This window comes from Oryctolagus cuniculus, chromosome 5 (genome assembly GCF_964237555.1).
Source record: "Oryctolagus cuniculus chromosome 5, mOryCun1.1, whole genome shotgun sequence".
Taxonomy (NCBI): Eukaryota; Metazoa; Chordata; class Mammalia; order Lagomorpha; family Leporidae; genus Oryctolagus; species Oryctolagus cuniculus.
In genome coordinates this window covers 56,690,272-56,714,135 of record NC_091436.1, presented here as the reverse complement: position 1 = coordinate 56,714,135, position 23,864 = coordinate 56,690,272, and positions in this window count along the sequence as shown.

Sequence of the window (23,864 nt, the reverse complement as noted above, 5' to 3'; positions counted from 1 at the left end):
GTCACCTGGTCCACCACTTTCCCAAAGAGGCTACTTCCATTTAGAACTATATCCAAACCACTGCAGGCAAAGGGCAGTCCCTACTATTTTATAACCCTTCAAAGACAGAAATGATACACTCTGGTGGCAAGCCATTTTTATCTTCTATAATTCTCTAGGCCAGAAAATTCTGCTTTTCATTTAGGTTAAATTTCTCAAGAAAAATTTCAGCCCATGATTCAATCCCTGATGAGATGTGAAAGTAAAACTGGACTTCTGCAAAGATTTGAAAAAATTGGTTTTACTTTCCCTCTGTTTTACATTCATAGGACAAAAGTTGCATAATTTGTGTGTGTGTGTGTGTGTGTGTGTGTAGGGGGCAGGGAGAAACTGAAAGTCTTTTTAACTAGATTTCTCTTAGATACCATCATTCTTATAACATCAGTTCATGGATCAAATTAGTCACTAGAGCTGAACTAATTCTATATCTTTACCTGTTCTCCCTGGACTCCTAATTTCTATTTACAAGCGAGGCAGCTGTTTAGTATTAAGAGTGTAGTTTATAGCTAGGAGATAGGAGAAATGGGAGATAATGTACAAGAGACCACATGGGACTAGAAAGAAGACCCATTATTACTCCTAGCATCTATGCACTCTGTCAGCTGAGCCAGGAACTTCCATTGTAAAATGGAGACTGAAACTGATATATGGCTCCTGTTTTTTTTTTTTTTTTTTCTGGGGCATTTTTGAGGACTGAAAGAAAGATTGGGTGTATGAATTATTTGAAAACTATAGACCACACACCAACATATGGCATTGTCTACTTCCCCAAATCTTTACTCCTTCCTTGTGTAGTGGGTTATACAATCAGGAAAATCTGATTTGGATTATGGCTTTGCTACTGCCTAATTATGTGACATTAAGTAAGTAGTAATAACATATGCAAAGTGTTTCCCAAACAGTAGTTATTCAGTAACACTTTACTACTTTTCCTCACTTTGCATGGAATGAAGCACAAAGGTATTCACAGCCAATAAAGATGCTTCCTAGTCTAACTTATCTGTGTGCCATCTTCCATAGTCATCCCCCACCAATGCATTCTATGCTCCATCTACCCTGGCAGTTAGGCTAAATATGCATGTTTGGGTCTTTTTGTGCGCTTTTTTTCTTTCATTAATTATCTGATAAGTTTTTTTAAAGATTTATTTACTTATTTGAAGACAGCGTGTTAGAGAGAGAGAGATGGAGAGAGAATCTTCCATCGCTGGTTCACTTCACAAATGTCCATAATGGCTATAACAGGGCTGATCCAAAGCCAGAAGCTAACAGCTTCTTCCAGGTGTCCCCCATGGGTGCAGGGGCCCAAGCGCTTGGGCCATGTTCTGCTGTACTCCCAGGAACATTAGCTGGGATCTGAATCAGAAACTGAGCAGCCAGGACTAGAACCGGCACCCAAACGGGATGTCAGCACCGCAGGTGGCATCTTTACCTGCTCTACCACAGCATCAGCTCCTACCTGACAAGTTTTACTTGCCCTTTTGGAATATGTAGAGGTTCTGGCCTGAAAACCTATAGACCCGCAAGTAAGCTTCCAGTGATAAAATTTTAGGTGTGTGGACTTTCCTGAGGGTGCTGTGACATTCAGAATGCTAGCAATTACTGTTTCAGTATTAGCTTCAGCTTCTTCACTTCAAAATGTCTTCACTTTTTAGTGATGTACCTAACCATTGACTATCATATAATGGATAACATTGTCTAAAATATTTTGAAGCAAGCAACGATAACTATTACTTTCTGAATAAAAGCAATGAATGTGTTTGACAATAATTGGATTTCAGAACATTTACCAGTAGAAAAACCAGGCAAGGCTTCATGGCCCCAAGGAACCCAAGGAAAGTACAAGGACTATTACAAAAGAAAAATGGGGAAGTTAGAGGATTCAAGGTCATATTTTACATCTTCCTCTTTTTTTTAAATTTAATACTAAAAGTCAGTGGTCTTTACGCTGGGATATACATACCCTTGGAGGATCATAAACATTTTCTAATGGATATAGGGACACTGAGGTTTTTTGAGGAAATTAATTTTCAAGTACTCCAATTTGCTATATGTTCTCTTCTAAAACTGGCTGCCTGTGAATAATTCCAAGGTCATACTGATTGAGTTTTCCAAACTTTCTTCCACTTTGCAAAAGAAAGGAAACTATCTTACCTGTCCAGAATCATCTTATGGTACATTGCTTCCCTATATAAAATTCTTTAAGGTATAGTACAAAATTATCATTGAAAAATATGAATACAGAAAGTAAGAAAGGGAATAATTCTAAGTGCTTAGTAACAAACTCATTTGCAAGTGAATTTGGTGTCAACTCTTTGCTTTCAGCAGAATTCAAAGAAGTACAAATGAAATGACTGTAACAATTTTTAGTAGATAACTCAGTAGTCCAATTAATTGAGAAATATTATTATAAAAAAACTTCCATTTCCATTAAATTGCTTATATAACAATGTGCTTATCTATACAAAAAAAAAAAAAAAACAGGAGTTGGATTGATGCTAAAACCTCTCATTTTTACAAACAAGTAATATTAAGCCATGATTATAATACTAATTGAAAAATATGGGGCTGATGCTGTGGTGCAGTGGGTTAAAGCCCTGGCTTGGAGTGCCAGCATCCCATATGAGTGCCGGTTCTAGTCCCAGCTGCTCCTCTTCCGATTCAGCTCTCTGCTATGGCCTGGGAAAGCAGTGGAAGATGGCCCAAGTTCTTGGGCCCCTTCACCTGTGTGGGAGACTTGGAAGAAGCTCCTGGTTCCTGCCTTTGGATCGGTGCAGCTCCGGCCATTGTGGCCATCTGTGGAGTGAACCAGCAGATGGAAGACCTCTCTCTCTGTCTCCACCTCTCTCTGTAACTCTGTCTTTCAAATGAATAAGATAAATCTTTAAAAAAATATGAAAGTTCCAAATACCTCATGAAGAAATACATTTTCAATGAAAGTTGCCACTTCACATTTATTTATTATCTATCAAGTATGCTTACATTATGTTGATTGATAGTATGTTAGTAAAATACTGAGAAAATATTTTTTCTTTTGTAACTTTTAGAGCTTTTGGTCCTCCATAAATAAGTAAAGATGAAATTGCATAAAACACTCGGGTGCATGTGTGTATGCATGCAACAGAGAGAGCAGGTAGAATTGTTGGAAAGTATGATAACTTGAATAGCAATAAATATCTAGACAAAAAAATAAATGCAGTATGAACTTTTGGGATAAGTATAATAAAAATAAAATAAGTATAATAAAAATAAACATTTAAGGACAGTGGAAAATGATAGTATATTTCTGACGATTAAGAGGAGTCTTTTCATAAATTTGTTAATGGATAATGGTGGGTATCAAATTGCTATTAAAACATTTAAAGATGTGATATCATATTTTAATATTTAATATTTACAGTATTCCTGAGATTACATCCTTGACAAGTATCTTGTCTAGTAAATATTTTTCTACGAATTAAAAATATATGAGAGTTGGGGCCCACATTGTGGTGCAATGGGTTAAGCCACAGCCTAAAATGCCAGCATCTTATATGGTTTCTGGTTTGGGTTCCAGCCACTTCAATTCTGATCCAGGTCCCTGCTAATATGCCTGGGAAAGCAGCAAAAGGATTACCCAAGTCCTTGGGCCCCTGATCATACATAGGAACCCAGATGGATTTCCAGGCTCCTGGTTTTGGCCCTGCCCAGCCCTGGCCATTGCAACATTTGGGGAGTGAACCGGCAGATGGAAAATCGAGTTCTCTCTCTCTATTGCTCTTTCTTTTTCTGTCTCTGTTTCTTCCTTTCTTTATCTCTCTATAATTCTGCCCTCCAAATAAAAATAAATCTTAAAAAAGTATCAGATTTGAAAAATTCTCCAAATTTATAATGAGCAAAAATATCTGAATACCTGTCCTTAGAGGTAGAGAGAGGTCAGAGTTTTCTCTCCCATATCAGTATCATCTGTTATGAAGGATGATGGTGCATTTGATGTCTTTTAATAAGGTTAATTTAAAATACTCGTCTTCCCAAGATTGGTTAGAAACAGAGAAAATTCACAGTAAAATACATTGACTATTCTGAGAGATCTGGTGGATTCAGAGATGATCATGGCTATTTAGAGTAACAGAACTGGGTCAAGAGAAAGAGGAAAGGATGGAGGGAGTGGATAGCACCAGAGGTAAACATCCGGTGCCTTGATTTTCCTGCTTATGTCTTTGTTAAGGAGTTCTCCATGGGTGTGCTCGCAAGGGCTTTGACCGTGTTTCAAAAGATGCAGGGATGTTCCTCAGGGAAAGGAGAAGGGCCCTCCAGACCTTATCTTCACACCACAGGGGAATCATCTCCGAGGATAACCAGACAAACATAATTCGATGAGAGAAACATTAGTTCACTCAATCATTTTCTTTCTTTTTAATCTATTTTTTATTTATTTGAAATGCAGAGTTACAGAGAGGCAGAAGCAGAGACAGACAGAGAAAGGTCTTCCATATGCTGGTTCACTCCTCAGTTGGCTGCAATGGCCGGAGATGTGCCTCTCCAAAGCCAGGAGCCAGGAGCTTCCTCCAGGTCTCCCACATGGGTGCAGGGGTCCATGTGCTTGAGCCATCCTCCACTGTCTTCCCAAGCCATACCAGAGAGCTGGATAGGAAGTGCAGGAGATGGGACAGGAACTGATGCCCATATGGGATGTGGACACTGCAGGCGGAGGCCTGTCAATCATTCTCAGGGAATGTTTTCTCCTAACTTCATTCCTTGATAATTAAGTCACACTCAAGTATTCATTATTAAAAATATTCACTTCCTTTTTACATATTTCCCCATATCCAAGACTTCCCAGCACTGCACTGGTGGGATCATGAGCTACTGGCATAATGCAATTGTTTTAAATAAATAAGGAGACAATGCTCTCATCAAATCCCTGACTGATTTCACCTATGTCTGAAGTCATGCCATATTTACAAAAAGCAAAGCAATTCATATTCTTTTCTGTGTGCGAAAGGAAAGGCTAGAAGCACAAAACAATGATGTGCATATTTACAGGAAAGTAGTGAAGTATGTTTTATTATTTGTGATTTAAATACTGTGTTTGGAGGCACATGCTATCTTAGGAGCTTCCAGAGCTGGTTCCTGGGTCATCTAGCATTGCCACCAAGCATCATGTGTCTTTCAAGAAATGCTGGTCCCAACACCTTTGGTCCTCAGCTTCCACATTTATAGAATGAAAGGTTGAGCCAGATCAGTCTTTTTTTTTTCTCCTGAAACTTCATATATGACTCTCTAATCCTATAATGATTTCATAAGTGAGCAATGCTCCCCATATCACATTTATTTGGTGTATTCCTAAGAATGCTGAGTATACTCCTCTTTGAATTTTAAATACTCATGTACTTCTGCTACTCTTTGTGTTGGGTAGAAATCTCCTTAAGGTAATGGATGCATTTGAATTCAAATTTGAGTTCCACATGGCGATACCATATTATAGGCTCTAAATAATTGGTTAGACTGACATGGAATTGTCTCCTTTTCTACTTATTACACTAATGATGCCAAGGCTCATTTTGTAAACGGATATTGAGTGACCTTGTTTCTATATAATGTTTTCTCTTTCATTCCTTCTCCTAAGTCCACATTGATCTAATTTAATGTTCTGCCTTTTTAGTTTAGGATTAAATTTTTCTCCATATCTTGCATTTCTATTTAACCTCTCTAGACTATATCAAAGGGTCTGAATTCTGCTTTATTCTCTATTTATTTGATCATCTTTATGCTCTTGGCTCTCTTTTTAGTAATAATCAACTTTGTTCAAGGCTATGTTATAAATGTTGATGTTCAGTTCAGAGAGAGGTGGGGTGATGGATTATTAAAACCCGTGTTCTACAAATTTACCCTTTTGTTTATATAACACTTTGTTTAGTTCTAGAAAGACTATATTATATTCTAAAATAGTCACACAATACTTTCTATATATTTGCATGTTTCCTATTCTTGCCAATTTCCTTGAAATGGATGCTTAAGGCTACAACAAAACATATTCTCCTCTCTTACTCTCAGCAAAAAGGAGCTGAAATATAACACTGTGATATTTTAAAACATGGTAGAGAGCATTAATATAAGTTGAAAACCTAATAAAATCTGTTTTCAAACAGAGTATGGATTTTTCAATAGAATCAAGAGGAAATGTAATAATAAAAGGCTGAAAAGTAATAGCAGTGTAATAAATCCCCATCCCTTGTTCTCTGCAGAATCTTTTCTTAAAGCAGTATAGCAAAACTCTCAATTTTATAGGCACAATTGGATACTGAATTTACCCTCAGAAAGGTGTGGTCACCTCAGTGGACTCCACTTTGTTTCTTAACAAAATATAATTAGCAATATTTTGCCTGGACAGGGGTGCTGCCACTGGGCTGCCACAGGGCATATCTGAAACCATATTCTCAGTTATAGCTATTACCATACGGCTCTATTAACATGTAACTTTATCTGCTCTTTTCAGGGAGTGCAGTAACTATGGACTTGTAAACTCAAGGGGAAGTAGGTCACTTTTGGAGGATACATCCCCAAGGCTTGTGTGAGTCTTAGGGGAGGTATCATAGAAGACAAGGTGTGTTGAGAATGTACTATGTGAAAGGCATAATACTTTGCTAAGGGATATCACCAGAATTCAAAACTTTGCATAAATAACTCAAACACCAAATCTATCCTAAAAATCACATATATCAGTGTTCAAAGATTATACAGCAAAATTCTACTAATGATGGTTTATATCCACAATGTTATTGGATTTGTACACAAAACTGTTAATCCTCACAGCAAATCAAAACCACAATGAGGTTCCACCTCACCCCGGTTAGAATGGCTCACATTCAGAAATCTACCAACAACAGATGCTGGTGAGGATGTGGGGGAAAAGGGACACTAACCCACTGTTGGTGGGAATGCAAACTGGTTAAGCCACTATGGAAGTCAGTCTGGAGATTCCTCAGAAACCTGAATATAACCCTACCATTCAACCCAGCCATCCAACTCCTTGGAATTTACCCAAAGGAAATTAAATTGGCAAACAAAAAAGCATTCTGCACCTTAATGTTTCTTGCAGCTCAATTCACAATAGCTAAGACCTGGAACCAACCCAAATGCCCAACAGTAGACTAGATAAAGAAATTATGGGACATGAACTCTATAGAATACTATACAACAGTCAAAAACAACAAAACCCAGTCATTTGCAACAAGATGGAGGAATTTGGAAAACATCCTGCTGAGTGAATTAAGCCAGTCCCAAAGGGACAAATATCATATGTTCTCCCTGATCAGCGACAACTAACTGAGCACCAAAGGGGAAACTTGTTGAAGTGAAATGGACACTATGAGAAACAGTGACTTGATCAGCTCTTGTCCTGACTGTTGATGTACAATGTAATACTTTATCCATTTTAGTATTTTTTTTGTTCTAGTACCATTGGTTGGACTCTGTAATTAACACACAATTATTCTTAGGTGTTTAAATTTTAACTGAAAAGTGATCCCTGTTAGGAATTTGGAAAACATTATGCTGAGTGAAATAAGCCAATCCCAAAGGGACAAATACCACTTGTTCTCCTTGATAGGTGACAACTAACTGAGCACCAAAAAGAAAACCTGTTAAAGTGAAATGAACACTATGAGAAACAGTGACTTGATCAGCCCTCACCCTGACTGTTGATGAGCAGCTTAATATGTTATCCCTCTTAGTATTTTTTTTGTTTGTTCTACTTAATACTGTAATCAATACACAATTCTTCTTAAGTTCTGAAACTTAACTGAAAAGTGTTTGCTGTTAAATATGAGTGGGAATAAGAGAGGGAAGAGATGTGCAATTAGGGACATGCTCAAGCTGACTTACCTCAAACAGTAGAGTTAGAAACATACCAGGGGATTCCAATTCAATCCCATCGAGGTGGCATGTACCAATGCCATCTCACTAGTCCCAGTGATCAATTTCTGTTCACAATTGATCATAATGATAGGACTAAGAACCAAAGGGATCACAGAAACAAGAATAGTGTCTGCAAATACTAGCTGATAGAATCAAAAAGGGAGAGAACGATCCAACATGGGAAGTGAGATACACAGCAGACCCATAGAATGGCAAATGTCCTAACAGCACTCTGGCCTGTATCTCTACATATTAAGTAGACTAAGGCACAGAGAATCTGGCTTCCTAATTAATAGTATCTAGCTGGTGAGTAGTTTAACCTGAATTTGCCCAAGGTCTACATGACCAAGGCCAATTTGATAGTATAGCATATGCTTAGAATTAGGCTCCCATGAGATGCAAAAAGAAATTTTTTTTTAGATTTATTTACTTATTTGAAAGGCAGAGTGAAAGAGAAAGAATGACAGACACTCTGAGGGAGGCAGAGAGATCATCAATGTGCTGGTTTACTCCCTCAAAAACCTGCAACAGCCAGGACTAAGCCAGGCGTAAGCCAGAAGCAAGGCACTCCATATGGGTCTCCCACATGGGTGACTAAAGCCAAATACTTGGACCACCATCTATTCTCTTCCTCTCTTCCAAGTACACTAGGAGCAAGCTGGGTAAGAAGCATGGACTAGGCAGAACTTGAACCAGGCACTCTTATATGGGATAGAGATGTCCCAAGTGACACCATATTTGAAGAAATAAATGATTTGATAAGTTAACTAATGACCTCCAAACTGTGAATACTTGTCATAAATTCCTTGCTTATCCCCAAGTCCTAGTAATTTTTAATCATCGTGAGAATCACATTAAAGTATTAGTCAAATGTTATTTCTATCTTGTTGAATAGCAGTTTATGCTTCACTTATTTATTAACCTTTCTAGAGTTTATTTATTTTCTTTTCTTTTCTTTTTTTTTTTTTTTTGAAAGGCAGAGTGGACAGTGAGAGAGAGAGACAGAGAGAAAGGTCTTCCTTTTTCCGTTGGTTCACTCTCCAATGGCTGCCGCGGCCCGCGCGCTGCAGCCGGCACACTGCGCTGATCCGATGGCAGGAGTCAGGTGCTTATCCTGGTCTCCCATGGGGTGCAGGACCCAAGGACTTGGGCCATCCCCCACTGCACTCCCTGGCCACAGCAGAGAGCTGGCCTGGAAGAGGGGCAATCAGGACAGAATCCGGCACCCCGACCGGGACTAGAACCCGGTGTGCCAGCGTTGCAGGTGGAGGATTAGCCTATTTGAGCCGTGGCACCGGCCAACCTCTCTAGAATTTATTTCATTTAATAGGTAAGTTCTTCTCAGCCAATATTTCTTTATTTTCTTTAAATGTTTCTGTACTGCTAAAAAAGATGTTCAGAAAATGGTTATTACAATGAATGCTTACCTTCAATGTTTACAGGCATTACTGTGCAGCACTAGTTGTCAGATCAAAGAAGCAGCACATCATATTTTGTGCACTTAAGCTGGACTATACCCACTTGACTACACTAATTCGTCAAGTACACTGCAGTCAACCACGTTCAGACATTAGCTATGAGTATAAGAAGCAAGTAAGATTAAATATAAATTTTTACACATCACATATTTCCAGAATTAGAAGTTCCTAATGTCAAACTTTGCCATTTCCAATGCTTCTATGCTTCTATGACACTATGCTAGAATCCAGCACCACAGAGCTACCCACGTTCAGTTCATTGGCTGGTGTAGGAAAGAAAAATGAATCTAGAGGATCACCTCTGAGGAGATAAACTCGCCTCTCAGCCTTATGGTGACAGTGCCCTCACTCTACTTGCCTTCCCTGAAACTTCAATTTCTTGTTGTGTTGGAAGTTCTCTCTCAAGTGAGTGATAGGCCACTCAAATGAACCCCTGAAACTTCCTCTGCTTTGCCCAACCCACTGTCTTTTAGCACTGAATTGATTACCCAAATCATGTATGGCCTCCAGATTGATGCTGAATAGAGTTTGCAGCTGAGAGCCCTACTGCTATCAACTAGCAGTAGATAATGAACATACTTGATACTGGCATCTCCTTGAACAATCCTAAGTTTACATAGTCCTTAGGGACTGTACACTGAATTCCGCTGAAGAAATCAGCAATAGATATTAGGCCATTGCTCCTTACCCATTTCATCTTCCCCTGAGTCCAGCTTATTTACTATACTCTAGAATCTAATCAAAATATTTCTAATCAAGAAATATCTGTGTGGTCATACTTTGAAGCATCCCTGCTGCTCTAAACACATAGCATTGAGAAATAAATAAAAAAGAGAAATAAAACAAACTTCATCCAGAAGCAAACACAAAATGAAATGAACCAAACCAAAAACAAGCTGGCGCCGTGGCTCACTAGGCTAATCCTCCGCCTTGCGGCGCCGGCACACTGGGTTCTAGTCCCGGTCGGGGCGCCGGATTCTGTCCCGGTTGCCCCTCTTCCAGGCCAGCTCTCTGCTGTGGCCAGTGAGTGCAGTGGAGGATGGCCCAAGTGCTTGAGCCCTGCACCCCATGGGAGACCAGGATAAGCACCTGACTCCTGCCATCGGATCAGCGTGGTGTGCCGGCTGCAGCGCACGGGCCGCGACGGCCATTGGAGGGTGAACCAATGGCAAAGGAAGACCTTTCTCTCTGTCTCTCTCTCTCACTGTCCACTCTGCCTGTCCAAAAAAAAAAAAAAAAAAAAAAAAAACACCACAGAATATTTGGATATTTGGTTTATGTTCTACACCTTTAAAAAACCATCTTTGAGCTAACCATCCTAAGCAGTCCTTGTTGGTTGTTTGTTAAACCACACCAAATCAGCCAGTTCACATTTATCCTAACTGACAAAATTTTCAGTGAATTCTTTCTACAAATAAATGAATTTTACTACTGCCCCCAAACCACCTAGCAAAGTTCTATAAATTTACTACATACATACCTATATACATACATTTGTAGTTAATTCTTCCTTTATAGTATGTCTGCTATAAAATATTATCTTAGATCAGACATGTTGGAAAATATGAAAACCATTCTTTGCACATAAGTGGGAATAGAATAGCTTTCAGATTGGGCGTTACCTGGGATAGCCTCCCATTCCTTATCTCAATTGATTATTTAGAATTCCAATGCTTGATGGCTTCACGGTGCCTAATGTAGGTCATGGCCCACAAATGCAAATGCCAATGAAATTAGAAAAGTAATAAAAATGAATTAAATGAATTAGGGAAGCTGTGTCCATAGCAATGAGTAGCGTTGAGGATGTGATCATCTGAAAAGTTTACATTTTGCCCAATGGGATGTCTATCACTCATCACAACTGAATGTTCTCATAAAGGAAGTCTGGTTTACTATTTCTAGACCAGATCTTCTAATTTGTAAGAAAAGATAGAAATATGAATGTTATATATCATTTCCAGTTAAACATATACTAAATATAATTTTTAAAAATCATCTACAGCTGGCACTGTGCCAATCCGAAGCCAGAAGCCGGATACTTCCTCCCGGTCTCCCATGCGGTGCAGGGACCCAAGCACTTGGGCCATCCTCTGCTGCCCTTCCGGGCAACAGCAGAGAGCTGGACTGGAAGAGGAGCAACCAGGACTAGTACCTGGCGCCCCAACCGGGATGAGAACCCCGGGTGCTGGCACTGCAGGATTAGCCTATTGAGCTGCGGCGCCAGCCATGAGTTATCATTTAAAGCTAAATAAAATGATCCACATTTTGTCCTACTGGGTTAGCTATTTTAAAGTATAATGTCTACTTATAGTTGTAATCTACAATGTGAAACTTTTTTTGATTTTACTGTTGTAGGCAAAATCAAGTTTATAGTTATCTAAAAATAAAAATACTGATATATTTTAGAAACTTCTAGATATTTCTTATACATGAAAAAGGAAGAACTAATATTAAATGCCATTTTCTTTCCATCAATCATCACAGTTTCTAGGTGAATCAACTTTCAATATTTTAACAAGTTAACCAGAGTTCTTTAACCAAATTAGGAAATAATCTTGGTGAAATGTTCTGTGCAAACTCCTTACAAGATATATAATAGATATCATATTACCAATGCAGAAACTTAATGAATGGAAGATGAGAACTAAAAATGACTGGATGCAGTTTTCCTAAGACCCAGAAATTATTCTAAACTATGATATCTAACTTTCTTGCTGTCTCTAATCTTTGTACTCACTACTGATTTCCTGTGACCTTGAGTAGGGCTGGCATATAATATTTGCTTTATTTTGTTAGTTGAGTGAATAAATGAATAAAATTAAATAAGAGAGAAATTAGAAAAGCAAATGTTGATAGTGTCATAAAATCAAACCCCATTCAGACCATCAGGAAGCATAGACACAGGCATCTTAAAAGGAAAACTTGTATACCTAGAGACAAATATGGAAAGTTGTGTCAAGGAATACTGGGTGTCAATCTGAATGGGAGAATATCATGAGTGAACTCCAAAGCACATAGTTAGAAATAATCAGAGATGATTGAGAGTATAAGTGTATTCCTAATTCTTCCTTTAAAAGAAGTGTTAGATTATAGCTATGTTTCATAGGCTGGGACAAATGTGCCATGATTCGAATTACAGGAAATCTAAGTAATGAGTGCTGTACTGTGAGATCTTCAGTCATTGCTTTTACCCCTCCTTTAGTGATTGTATTTGCCATTGACAGTGTGGTCAGAGAGAATAGTACCACAGAATTCAGTATCTTACTAATTAATCCTATTAAATGCATAAATTGGTCAAGCAAAATACCTAACAGCTTTAAAACATCACCTTTGGAAAAATAAAAAAAAAATTGATGCAAGGTCAATGAAGCCACTAGTAGTGTCTTATCAATAAACTGAACAATATATTCAATGACCTTTTAGATCAATGGAGTGACTGTATAAAGAACCATGGTTAACAAGCAAACATAGTTGCCAATTTAATCATATCAATATCAATGTAGGAATGAAAAATGGGCCCTATGTTCCCAGTGAGTTTCCTTGGGAGCAGATTAATAAGTTAAATACGATTATGATTCTTAGGTAGAATGAGAATCAGCATTAGATAAGAGTAAATAACAGGGCCTGCTGGTCACCTGATAGTATTGCAAAAATGTGACTCTCTACTGAGACTCATGAATCAGACTGTTTCATAAACAAAGCATGAATGTGCTTTCCCACTCAGTGAATGCATATTATCAGACAGACATTGTTTCTGGTTAGTGTACACATCTTCAATCTGATTCTACCTTTGTGTGTAGACACTGGTTATGATTTGGTCTAATGAAATTAGCTCACTTCTTATGTAGTGTAGCATTTTTTCATTTCATTAATGACCAAAATAGACTCCAAGTTTTATACAGATTTGTTTTTGTGGTGGAGTGTCGCTCCCCGTCTTCGTGGAGGAACGACACAGGACCCTGCGCTGTTCTTTTGTCTGCTCGGCCCTCCCGGGTTTGCTGCTGGTTCTTCCCGGGTTGGCTACCATCCCTCCACCTCCGTGGAGGGGCGGGCCCCCTGCCACTTTCCCCACTTCCGCAGGGGAGCGGCACACCGCCGGCCGGCTCTCTTGGGGGCTGCACAGGTGTTCCTTCAGATAGATGTTCCTCTTAGATGTTCCTGGTGCATGTTGTCTCTCTCCTCCTTTATAGTCCTCTTCCACCAATCCCAACTCTGCTACCCACACGCCGAGTACGCTGCTCTCCTCCAATCAGGAGCAGGTCCTGCTGTTTATTGGTTGAACTGGAGGCAGCTGTGTAGAAGCTGTTTCCTCCTCTCCCAGCGCCATATTGTGGGAGAGCAGATGCATAGAATAAGTCTTAATTCCAGTAACTTAGTCTAGTCCGAGTTGCTCCCCACAGTGGAGTGCACACGCAGCCCTGATTGCATCTTTATCTCTGTAAAGAAACCCTCTATTACTCAAGGAACATTTGAGGACAGATGGGCATTCCCAGAAAAAGGGGACCAGACAGGAGAGACTGAAATAAGAAGTGACTATACTAAGCGTATCTGAAGGCTCATGGCAGATGCAATATACTTTAGTAAGTGGATGCTGATGACGCTTCCCTCAGATTAAAAAGTGTGACAGTAGCTGAGCCACATATATATTTTTAAAGATTTTATTTACTTATTTGAGAGGTGGAATTACACACATAGAGAGGGAGAGACAGAAAGGTCTTCCATCCACTGGTTCACTCCCAAATGGCCACAATAGCTGGAGCTGGGCTAATCCAAAGCCAGGAGCCAGGAACTTCTTTCAGGTCTCCCACGTGGGTGTAGGGGCCCAAGCACCTGGGCCATCTTCTGCTGCTTTCCTAGGCCATAGCAGAGCCAGATTGGAAGAGGAGCAGCCAGGACTAGAACCAGCAATCATATGGGATGCTGGCGCCACAGACCGAAGCTTAGCCCACTACGCCACAGTGCAGACCCCTAAGTCGAATATTGTGATCACTTAAACATCAATTCAGTTGTACTAAAAAGTGAATATGATATTCTGCTGCTTCTTATCCAACAGTTAGGCTGTAGATGCAGCATAATAGGATGAGAAGAATATTGAATCCACAAAATTTTGAAAACTGAATTCTTTTAAAAGTTATTTTATCAACATATCATAATCATTCTCTTCCCTTCCATATTCTCTATGAGCTAGAGTCAAAGTTTATATCCAGAGAGCTACCAAAAACTTACTGAGTGTTCCACTACCAATTATATTGTCATTTTTCCATTAACTTTTTTTGGTACTTTTGTCAAAAATCAGTTGATTGTAAGTAGGGTATGTTTCTGGCTTGATTTGGGTTATAATGTATATATTTTGTTGAAATATTAATTATACTACATAAAATGTCCAAGTGTTACATGTTAATACAATTTGTTTAATTAAGAATATTAAAAACAGTGTCAACAATATATTGTATTATATATCATATTTACTTCTCACAGCTGATGTAGAAGTCCTACACTTTAAATCAATGTTTATGGAACTGAATATACTTGAGTAAATATAATGATTAGTGATGAACATCTGGCCCAGCAGCTGGGATGATGATTGGGATGTCAGCACCCTAATCAGTCTGTAGCACAATTCGATTCCCGATTCCGCTCCTCGTTCCGACTTCCTGCCAACACAGATCCTGGGAAACAAGAGGTGATGGCGCCTGCTGCCCATCTAGGAGACCTGACGGGAACCTCTAGTTCCTGGCTTGAGCTTGGCCCGGCTTCAGTTGCTTTGGGCACTGGTGGAGTGAACTAACAAAATTGAAATTTTTGTCACTCCGCCTTTCAAATAAAAAATACAATTTTTTTATTTTTAAATTTAAAATAAAAATGATAGCTTGATTATTTTACAACACTGTAAATGGAAGATATTTATTCTCATTTAAGATTGGGAAATTTTGACTTATTTTTCAATGAATTACATGTTTGGGGTTGGTGCTGTGGTGTAGCGGGTAAAGCCCCTGCCTGCAGTGCCAGCATCCCATATAGGCATTGGTTCAAGTCCTGGCTGCACCAGTTCCGATCCAGCTCTCTGCTACGGCCTGGAAAAACAGTATAAGATGGCCCAAGTCTTTGGGCCTCTGCACCCATGTGGGAAATCTGGAAGAAGCTCCTGGCTCCTGGCTTCGGATCAGCACAGCTCCAGCTATCGTGGCCTTCTGTAGAGTGAACCAACAGATGGAAGACCTCTCTCTCTCTCTGTTTGCCTCTCTGTCTCTGTAACTCTACCTAACAAATAAATAAATAAATCTTTTAAAAAATTAATAAATCATATATTGAGCTTTAATATATTTAATTTAAAAACACATATATTGTGTAAAAGTTCAGTATATGTTAAAAGTATGTAATGTGTGAGATAACAATGTGCGATTAAAACGGAGTAAGCAGATTGAAACAAACAAACAATTTAATTAATCTCTGCAAAATTTTGAGACAGATTGGCATTGTTGCACAGCAAGTTAAGCTGCTGCTGGGGATGCCAGCATCCCATATCAGAGCATCCATGTGAGTTCTGTCTGTTCCATTTCTGATCTAGCTCCCTGCTAAGGCACCTGGGAAAGCAATGCCCTGCCTCCCACAAGCGAGACCAGAATGGAGTTCTGTGCATCTAATTTTGGCCTGTCCCAGGCTTGGCCGTTGCATCATTTGGTAAATGAACTAACAGATGGAAGATCTTTTTCTCTCTCTTTCTCCCCTCTCTGTCGCTCTGCCGTATAAATAAATAAAAATAAATAAACCATCAACATTTTTTTATTTGGGAAAATCTTTGTAAGTTTGATAATCCAATAGAGAGGCTTCTGTTTAGTGGTGTATGTTTTTAGGAATTTCTTTTTTAGGGTTTAAAAAAACAAAATTAAATCATGAATAATTCATTTAGCTCATGTAATAAATTTGGATACTTACATACAACACGTTAATGTATTTTTTATTTTATTTTTTTTATTTGACAGGCAGAGTTAGACAGAGAAAGAGAGAGAAAGGTCTTCCTTTTGTTGGTTCACTCCCCAAATGGCTGCTATGGCTGGCACGCTGTGGCCAGCGGGCCACGCCAATCCGAAGCCGGGAGCCAGGTGCTTCCTCCTGGTCTCCCATGTGGGTGCAGGGACCCAAGGACCTGGGCCATCCTCCATTGCACTCCCGGGCCACAGCAGAGAGCTGGACTGGAAGAGGAGCAACCGGGACTAGAACACAGCGCCCATATGGGATGCCGGCGCCACAGGCGGAGGATTAACCAAGTGAACCACGGCGCCGGCCCCTACATTAATGTATTTTACTATAGTTGTTTTTATGGCTTAACATAAGTATGTATAAGCTGTTATATAGGCCAACACTGAGAACTATTAGGTGGTTGCATAACTAAGAAGTGTACTTTCTACATTTTGATGTAATGATTGATTAAATAGCATTCATGAAGAAGACTCATTTTGGGGCTCATGTTTCCTTGCTGTGAGAAAACTGTCCATAAGTCATTTTTTCAGATTTCAAAACTGAGAAAATTTATTTCTAAATCCTGGTGGTTTCATCACCTGAGCTCTTTTCACCATGTGATTATTTAAGTGAGTAAACTTAGTACCCTCCAAGTGCCAAGGGTCTTTAGTCTCCTCAAGAAGCTTAGTTTTGAAGAGAGAGGAAGAAAATTGGTGAAATCCTAAATGGACTCAGTGCTTGGCTTTCATATTGCATGACAAATCTAATTGTCTACCAGTTATCCTGTTACTGAATAACATGAATGGCATCAGTGTAAAATATGAGTATAATTAAATGATTTTTCCACAGTCATGTGTGTGCTTTGGTGTCTGTCAATGACTAATTGAGTTTATGTTGAAGTAAAGGAGGTCTGGGTAGCTTTATGCATGTCCTGGAATTACCACACGAAAACTAATTCAACTGTAAGAAGACACAGAGAAATATTTTGCATTACCTTTTAGAACTGAGAAACTGCATTAATTTTCTTACATACTCAGATGCCAGATTTTACATAAATTTATGGAATATAGTCATCACATTTTTATAAGAAAATTAAATAAATTAGCTAAAAGTGCTGTTAGTGAAGGCAAGCATGAAGAAAACAGCAAAATCTTATTTATAAAAATGCCATTGACTTTCATTATAATGGGGTGTTTTGATTGTGTAAGGGTACTTTGAATCTAAAGGAAATGACTGGTTCTTTTATTTTTAAATTTTATTGGTTATACAAGTTTCATGTATTTTATATAAACAGATTTAGATAAAACAACCCTTATAGCTTTATCCTTAATCATAGACTGGTTTAAAATTATTTAATTCGTGTCAATTTATTTTCTCAGGCTATTTTCTTTGTATCTATGGTACTGACTAAAAAATGTAATTTGCATAAAAATCTAGGTAGCATGTATTCTGGAAATAGAAGTGCTTGCTCTGCTGAATTAACCTCTTTGCTATGGATAGGGAGGCTGCTATAATAGATTCAGAGTTAAACTATATGTCTGGGCTAAGGTCCTGAATGGGCTAATGTCCATTAACAATCAACAAATTAGTGAATTGCCTTTATTGAAATTTCTTTTCTCAACCTAATGGTTTGTTTAACTGATGGCTGATGTGACCATTAGGAGCTATTAGCATGTTAAGAGGGCATTAAATAAAGCCAACAGTTGGCCTTAAAAACAAAGGGAAAAACAGAGCACAATTTATTATTTTGCTAGGCTAAGCAAGCATGGTTTCAAGGCATTACTGCATTCTAACAATGCCAGTATTCATCTGCTGAATAAATATTCCATTGGGTTAAGGACAAAAGAATCAGCAAATCTAGGATCTACTGAACTTCTGATTGTTGAGGCATATTAGCTGATTTGTAAACATTATTTGAACTATACCTATACTATATTCACCTAAAATCTCATATTGTGTTGGAGTTCTTTCAAATATCATTATTGTGGATTAGGAAAATGCATATTGAAAACTAATGTGGGAGAAATTATCTTATAATGAAGTTAATTTCAAATGTACCCCATTTAGTATCTGTTGAAATAAAGGAGACCCAGAAGCCTTTCATACAGTTAAATGCTCAACATTCTTATGTCAATTCTTTTCTATGTCATATTTATTTAGCTTGCCATTCCTGTTTAATTTTAAATTTTAAACTTATTTTTTACTTATTTGAAGGGAGGGAGAAACAGAAAGGTATGGAGAGGAGAAAGAGAGATTTCTTCCAGTGGTTCACTTCCCAAATGTCTGCAATAGTTGGGGCTGGACCAGATAATAGGAGCTTGCAAGTTAGTCCAGGTACCCCACATGGATGGCAGGAAAACAACTTCTAGAGCCATTTCATGCTGCTCCCAGAATGTGCCTTAGCATGAAGCTGAAATCACAAGCAGAGCCAGATGCAAACCAGGCACTCTTATTTGGGATGTGGGTGTCCCAAGAGGTGACTTAACCACTACACTGAACACCCCCATCTCGTCTCTGCTATTGTTTTCATACCTGGAAAAGCAGACCTAGTAGTGTCATATAAAAGTGCTGGAAAGAATCTGTTTCCATTGTCCTGTTTCAATTTCTTATTTAAATGCCTGCCAATTTTTGCAGTTGTTTTATTTCTAATAATAAATCAGTAAAGAATTGGGAATTTTTAAATCTGTGTTTTGTGACTTCCAGAAGCAGATGGAGCTAATGGCATTTCTAGTCGGCTCTCTGAACATTGCCTTAGAGGTGTGGTCCCATTATTCATCTGGATTTGAATTTTTATTGATTCAATACTTATTGATCATCACCATACGCCAGGCACTCTTCTAGGCACTAAAGTTATTTATTTAACTCAGCAGAAAGAAGATTCTCTCTAAAGAGCTTGTCAATCTCACATTCTAGGAGAGGGGGATAGATGACAGACAATGAACTGAAGTTAGAAGGATGTTAAAATAGTCTAAGTGCTATAAACAAGAGAGCATAATGATGGAAGGGAGAAAAGGAGCATTCCCAATAGTGATCTTTTTTCCCTTAAGGAGATCATGGTACTAGCACCAAAATTTAAAGGAGATAAGAGAATTTAGCTTTTTTGATAGAGGGAAGAACACTAGTGTAAGCACCTAATGCAGGGATGTGTTTGATATTTTCAATGAGGGAGAGGATATATATAGGAAAAGAAGCCAGAGTGTCAATCAGGGAGGGCATTATAGTTCATTGGAAGAAATGCGGTTTTCACTTTAAGCATGACTTCCTCCGTGTTTTAGGAGGGTCAGTCAGATGCAATGCTAAGAGCATACTGCAAGAGGGCAAAGGGTCCATTAAAGGAGGCCTGGTAAGAATTCAATTGCAGTGATCCCAGAGAAAGATAGAATATGCCTGCTTATGGAATAGGAGCTTAACAGAACATGAAAAGTAGTGAAAAGCAGCCTGATTCTGCATATTTTTAAAAGGTAGAACCAACAAAATTTGAATTGCATGTAGGGGAGAAATCAAAGATGGCTTGAAGTTTTCTGGCATAAGGGACTGAGAACTGAATTCATACCACTTGAATTGGGAAAAATAATGGAGTAGAGTTTTCATTTAATATGTTGTGGAGCTGACAGAGTTAGCAAATAGAAATACAGGACAGAGTTAAATGTGTGTGTTTTTAAAGCTTTTATTTAACAAATGAAAATTTTATAGGGACAGCTTTAGGAATATAGTGGTTCTTCCCTGCATACCTGCCATCCCACCTCTACTCCTGTCCCACCTCCTACTCCCTCTCCCATCCCATTTTTCATTAAGATTCATTTTTAATTAGCTTTATACACAGAAGACCAACTCCAAACTAAGTAAAGACTCCAACCATTTGAACCCCTCCCCCCACACAAAATATAAAGTACTGTTTGAGAACAAGTATTTATTTATTTATTTATATATATATTTTTGAAAGGCAGAGTGGACAGTGAGAGAGAGAGTGAGACCGAGAGAAAGGTCTTCCTTTGCTGTTGGTTCACCCTCCAATGGCCGCTACAGCCGGCGCACCGCGCTGATCCGAAGCCAGGAGCCAGGTGCTTCCTCCTGGTCTCCCATGGGGTGCAGGGCCCAAGGACCTGGGCCATCCTCCACTGCCTTCCCGGGCCACAAAAGGGAGCTGGCCTAGAAGAGGGGCAATTGGGACAGAATCCGGCACCCCAACCGGGACTAGAACCCTGTGTGCAGGCGCCACAGGTGGAGGATTAGCCTATTGAGCCATGGCGCCGGCTAAAAACGAGTTTTACAGTTAACTCTCATAGTATAACTCATTAAGTACAGAGGTCCTACATGGGGAGTAGGTGCACGGTGACTTCTGTTGTTAATTTAACAATTAACACTCTTAGTTATTACATCAGTGATCACCCAAGGCTCTTGCCATGAGCTGCCAAGGCAATGGAAGCCTTTTGAGTCCACAAACTCTGTCAGTATTGAGGCAGGGCCATAAGCAAAGTGGAAGGTCTCTCCTTCCTTCAGAGAAAACTACATTTTTCTTTGATGGCCCTTTCTTTCCACTGGGGCCCCACTCACAGAGAACTTTCATGTAGGACTCTTTTATTTTTTGTCATTGTGTCTTGGCTTTCCATGCCTGAAATGTTCTCATGGGCTTATCAGCCAGTCCAGAGTGCCTTAAGGGCTGATTCTGAGGTAGAGTGCTGTGTAGGGCATTTGTCATTCTATGAATCTGTTGTATGGACTGCCTTCCATGTTGGAATATTCTCTGCTTCTTAATTCTATCTATTGTTATTATCATACACTTGTTCTTATTTATGTGATCGTTTAACACTTAATCTTATCTATATGATCAAACACTGAATATGATCACTTTAACATGTGATATAGCATTATTACCACCCAGCTTAATGGGATTTGGAATACCATGGCAAGGGTTTAGATTTACCCTTAGGGGTAAATCCATGGGAATGTGTGCATAACAGTACAGCTCAACCCTCTCTTATTCCCACTCATATTTTTTTCTTGGATCTATTTTCAATTGACTTTATATGCCTATGATTAATTCCATGTTAAGTAAAGAGTTCAACCAATAGTATTAAGTAAAACAAACAAAATAATAATAATAAAAAACCCTGTTCTTTGACAGTCAGGACAAGGGCTGATCAAGTCATTGCTTTTCATAGTGTCAATTTCACTTCTACAGGTTTTCTTTTAGGTGCTCTGTTAGTAATCAGAGATCAGGGAGAACATAAAGTATTTGTCCCTTTGGAACAGGCTTATTTCACTTAAGTATGATATTTTTCAGATTCATCAATTTTGTTGCAAATGACAGGCTTACATTTTTTTTTTTACTGCTATGTAGTATTCCATACAGTACATATGCCATAATTTATTTTTCCAGTTTTCTGTTGGTGGGCATTAAGAGTGAATCCATGTCTTAGCTATTGTGAATTAAGCTGCAATGAACATGGGGGTTCAGATAACTCTTTTATTTGCTGATTTCATTTCTCTTGAGTAAATTCCAAGGAGTGGGATGACTGGGTCTATGGTAGGACTATATTCAGATTTCTGAGGTATCTCTAAACTGTTTTCCATAGTGGTTTTACCAGTTTACCTCCCACCAACAATGGTTTAGGGTACCTTTTCCCCCACGTCCTCTCCAGCAGTTAGTTTGTTGATTTTTGTATGAAAGCCATTCTAACTAGGGTGAGGTGATACCTCATTGTGTTTTTGATTTGCCTTTCCCTTATGTCTAGTGACCCTGAGCATTTTTTCATGTGTCTGTAGGCCATTTGGATTTCCTCTTTTGAGAAATGTCTGTTTAAGTCCTTTGCTCATTTCTTGACTGGGTTGTTTTGTTTGTTGATTGTTTTGATCACTTTATGTATTCTGGTTATTAAGCCTTTAACAGTTGTATGGTTTGCAAATAATTTCTTCCAATCTGTTGGTTGCCTCCTCACTTTTCTTTCTTTTGCAGTACAGAAGCTCCTTAATTTGATGTGATCACATTTGTTAATTTTGGCTTTTATTTATTGCATCTGGGGATTTTTCCAGGAACTTGTTGCCTGTGCCAATGTCTTGCAGTGTTTCCCCAATGCTCTCTAGTAATTGGATGGTATTAGGTTGTATATTTAGGTCTTTAATCCATTTTGAATGGATTTTTGTGTAAGGTGTAAGGTAGGGGTTCTACTTCATATTTCTGCATGTGGCAATCCATTTTCCCCAGCTCCGTTTAAGAGACTGTCCATGCACCAAGGAATGGTTTTAGCTCTTTGGTTAAATATAAGTTGTTTGTAGATGCTTGGATGATTTATGGTGTTTCTATTCTGTTCCATTGGTCTATCCATCTATTTCTGTACCAGTTCCAGGCTATTTCGATTATAACTGCCTTGTAGTATTTGTTCAAATCTGATATTGTAATATCTCTGGCTTTGTTTTTGTTGTATAAGATTGCTTTGGCTTTTCAAGGTCTCTTGTGTTTCCAAATGAATTTCAGCATCATTTTTTTCTAGATCTGAGAAGATATCGTAAGTATTTTAATTGGTATTGCATTGAATCTGCTTAGTAATTTCAGTAGGTGGACATTTTGATGATATTGATTTTTCTAATCCAAGAACATGAAAGTTTTTTCCATTTTTTTGTGTCTCCTATTTCTTTAATGTTTTATAATTCTCAAAATAGAGATCTTTGACATCCTTGGTTAAATTTATTCCAAGATATTTGATTTTTTGTAGCTATTGAGAATGTGATTAATCCTAAAAATTATTTCTCAGCTGTGTATTGTCTGTGTATACAAAAGCTGTTGTTTTTTGTGTTTTGATTTTATATCCTGCTATTTTAAAAGCTCTTCTATGAGTTCCAGGAGTCTATTAGTGGAGTCTATTGGGTCTTCTACACACAGAATCATACCATCTGCAAATAGGGATCATTTGAGTTCATCTTTATTGAGTTGAATGCCATAAATTTCTTTTTTCTTCCTTGATGGCTCACACTAAAACTTCCAGGATTATAATGAATAGCAATGGTGAGAGTGAGCATGCTTGTCTAGTTCTGGATCTCAGTGGGCATGCTTCCAACTTTTCCCCATTCAGTAGGATGCTGGCCATGGTTTTGACATAAATTGCCTTGATTGTGTTGAGGAATGTTCCTTCTAAAACCAAATTTTCTTAGAGTTTTCATCATGAAAGGGTTATATTTTGTCAAATGTTTTCTCTGCATCTATTGAGATAATCATATGGTTTTTGTTCTTCATTTGTTAATGTGAGTTTCACATTGATTGAGTTGCAAATGTAGAATCATCCCTGCATACCAGGGATAAATCCCACATGGTTCAGGTGAATGATCTTTCTGATGTGTTGTTGGATTCAATTGGCCAGAATTTTGTTGAGGATTTTTGCATCTACGTTTATCAGGGAAATTGGTCTGTAGTTCTCTTTCTCTGTTGCATCTTTTTTGGGTTTAGGAATTAAGGTGATGCTGGTTTCATAGAAAGAATTTGGGAGGATTCCCTCC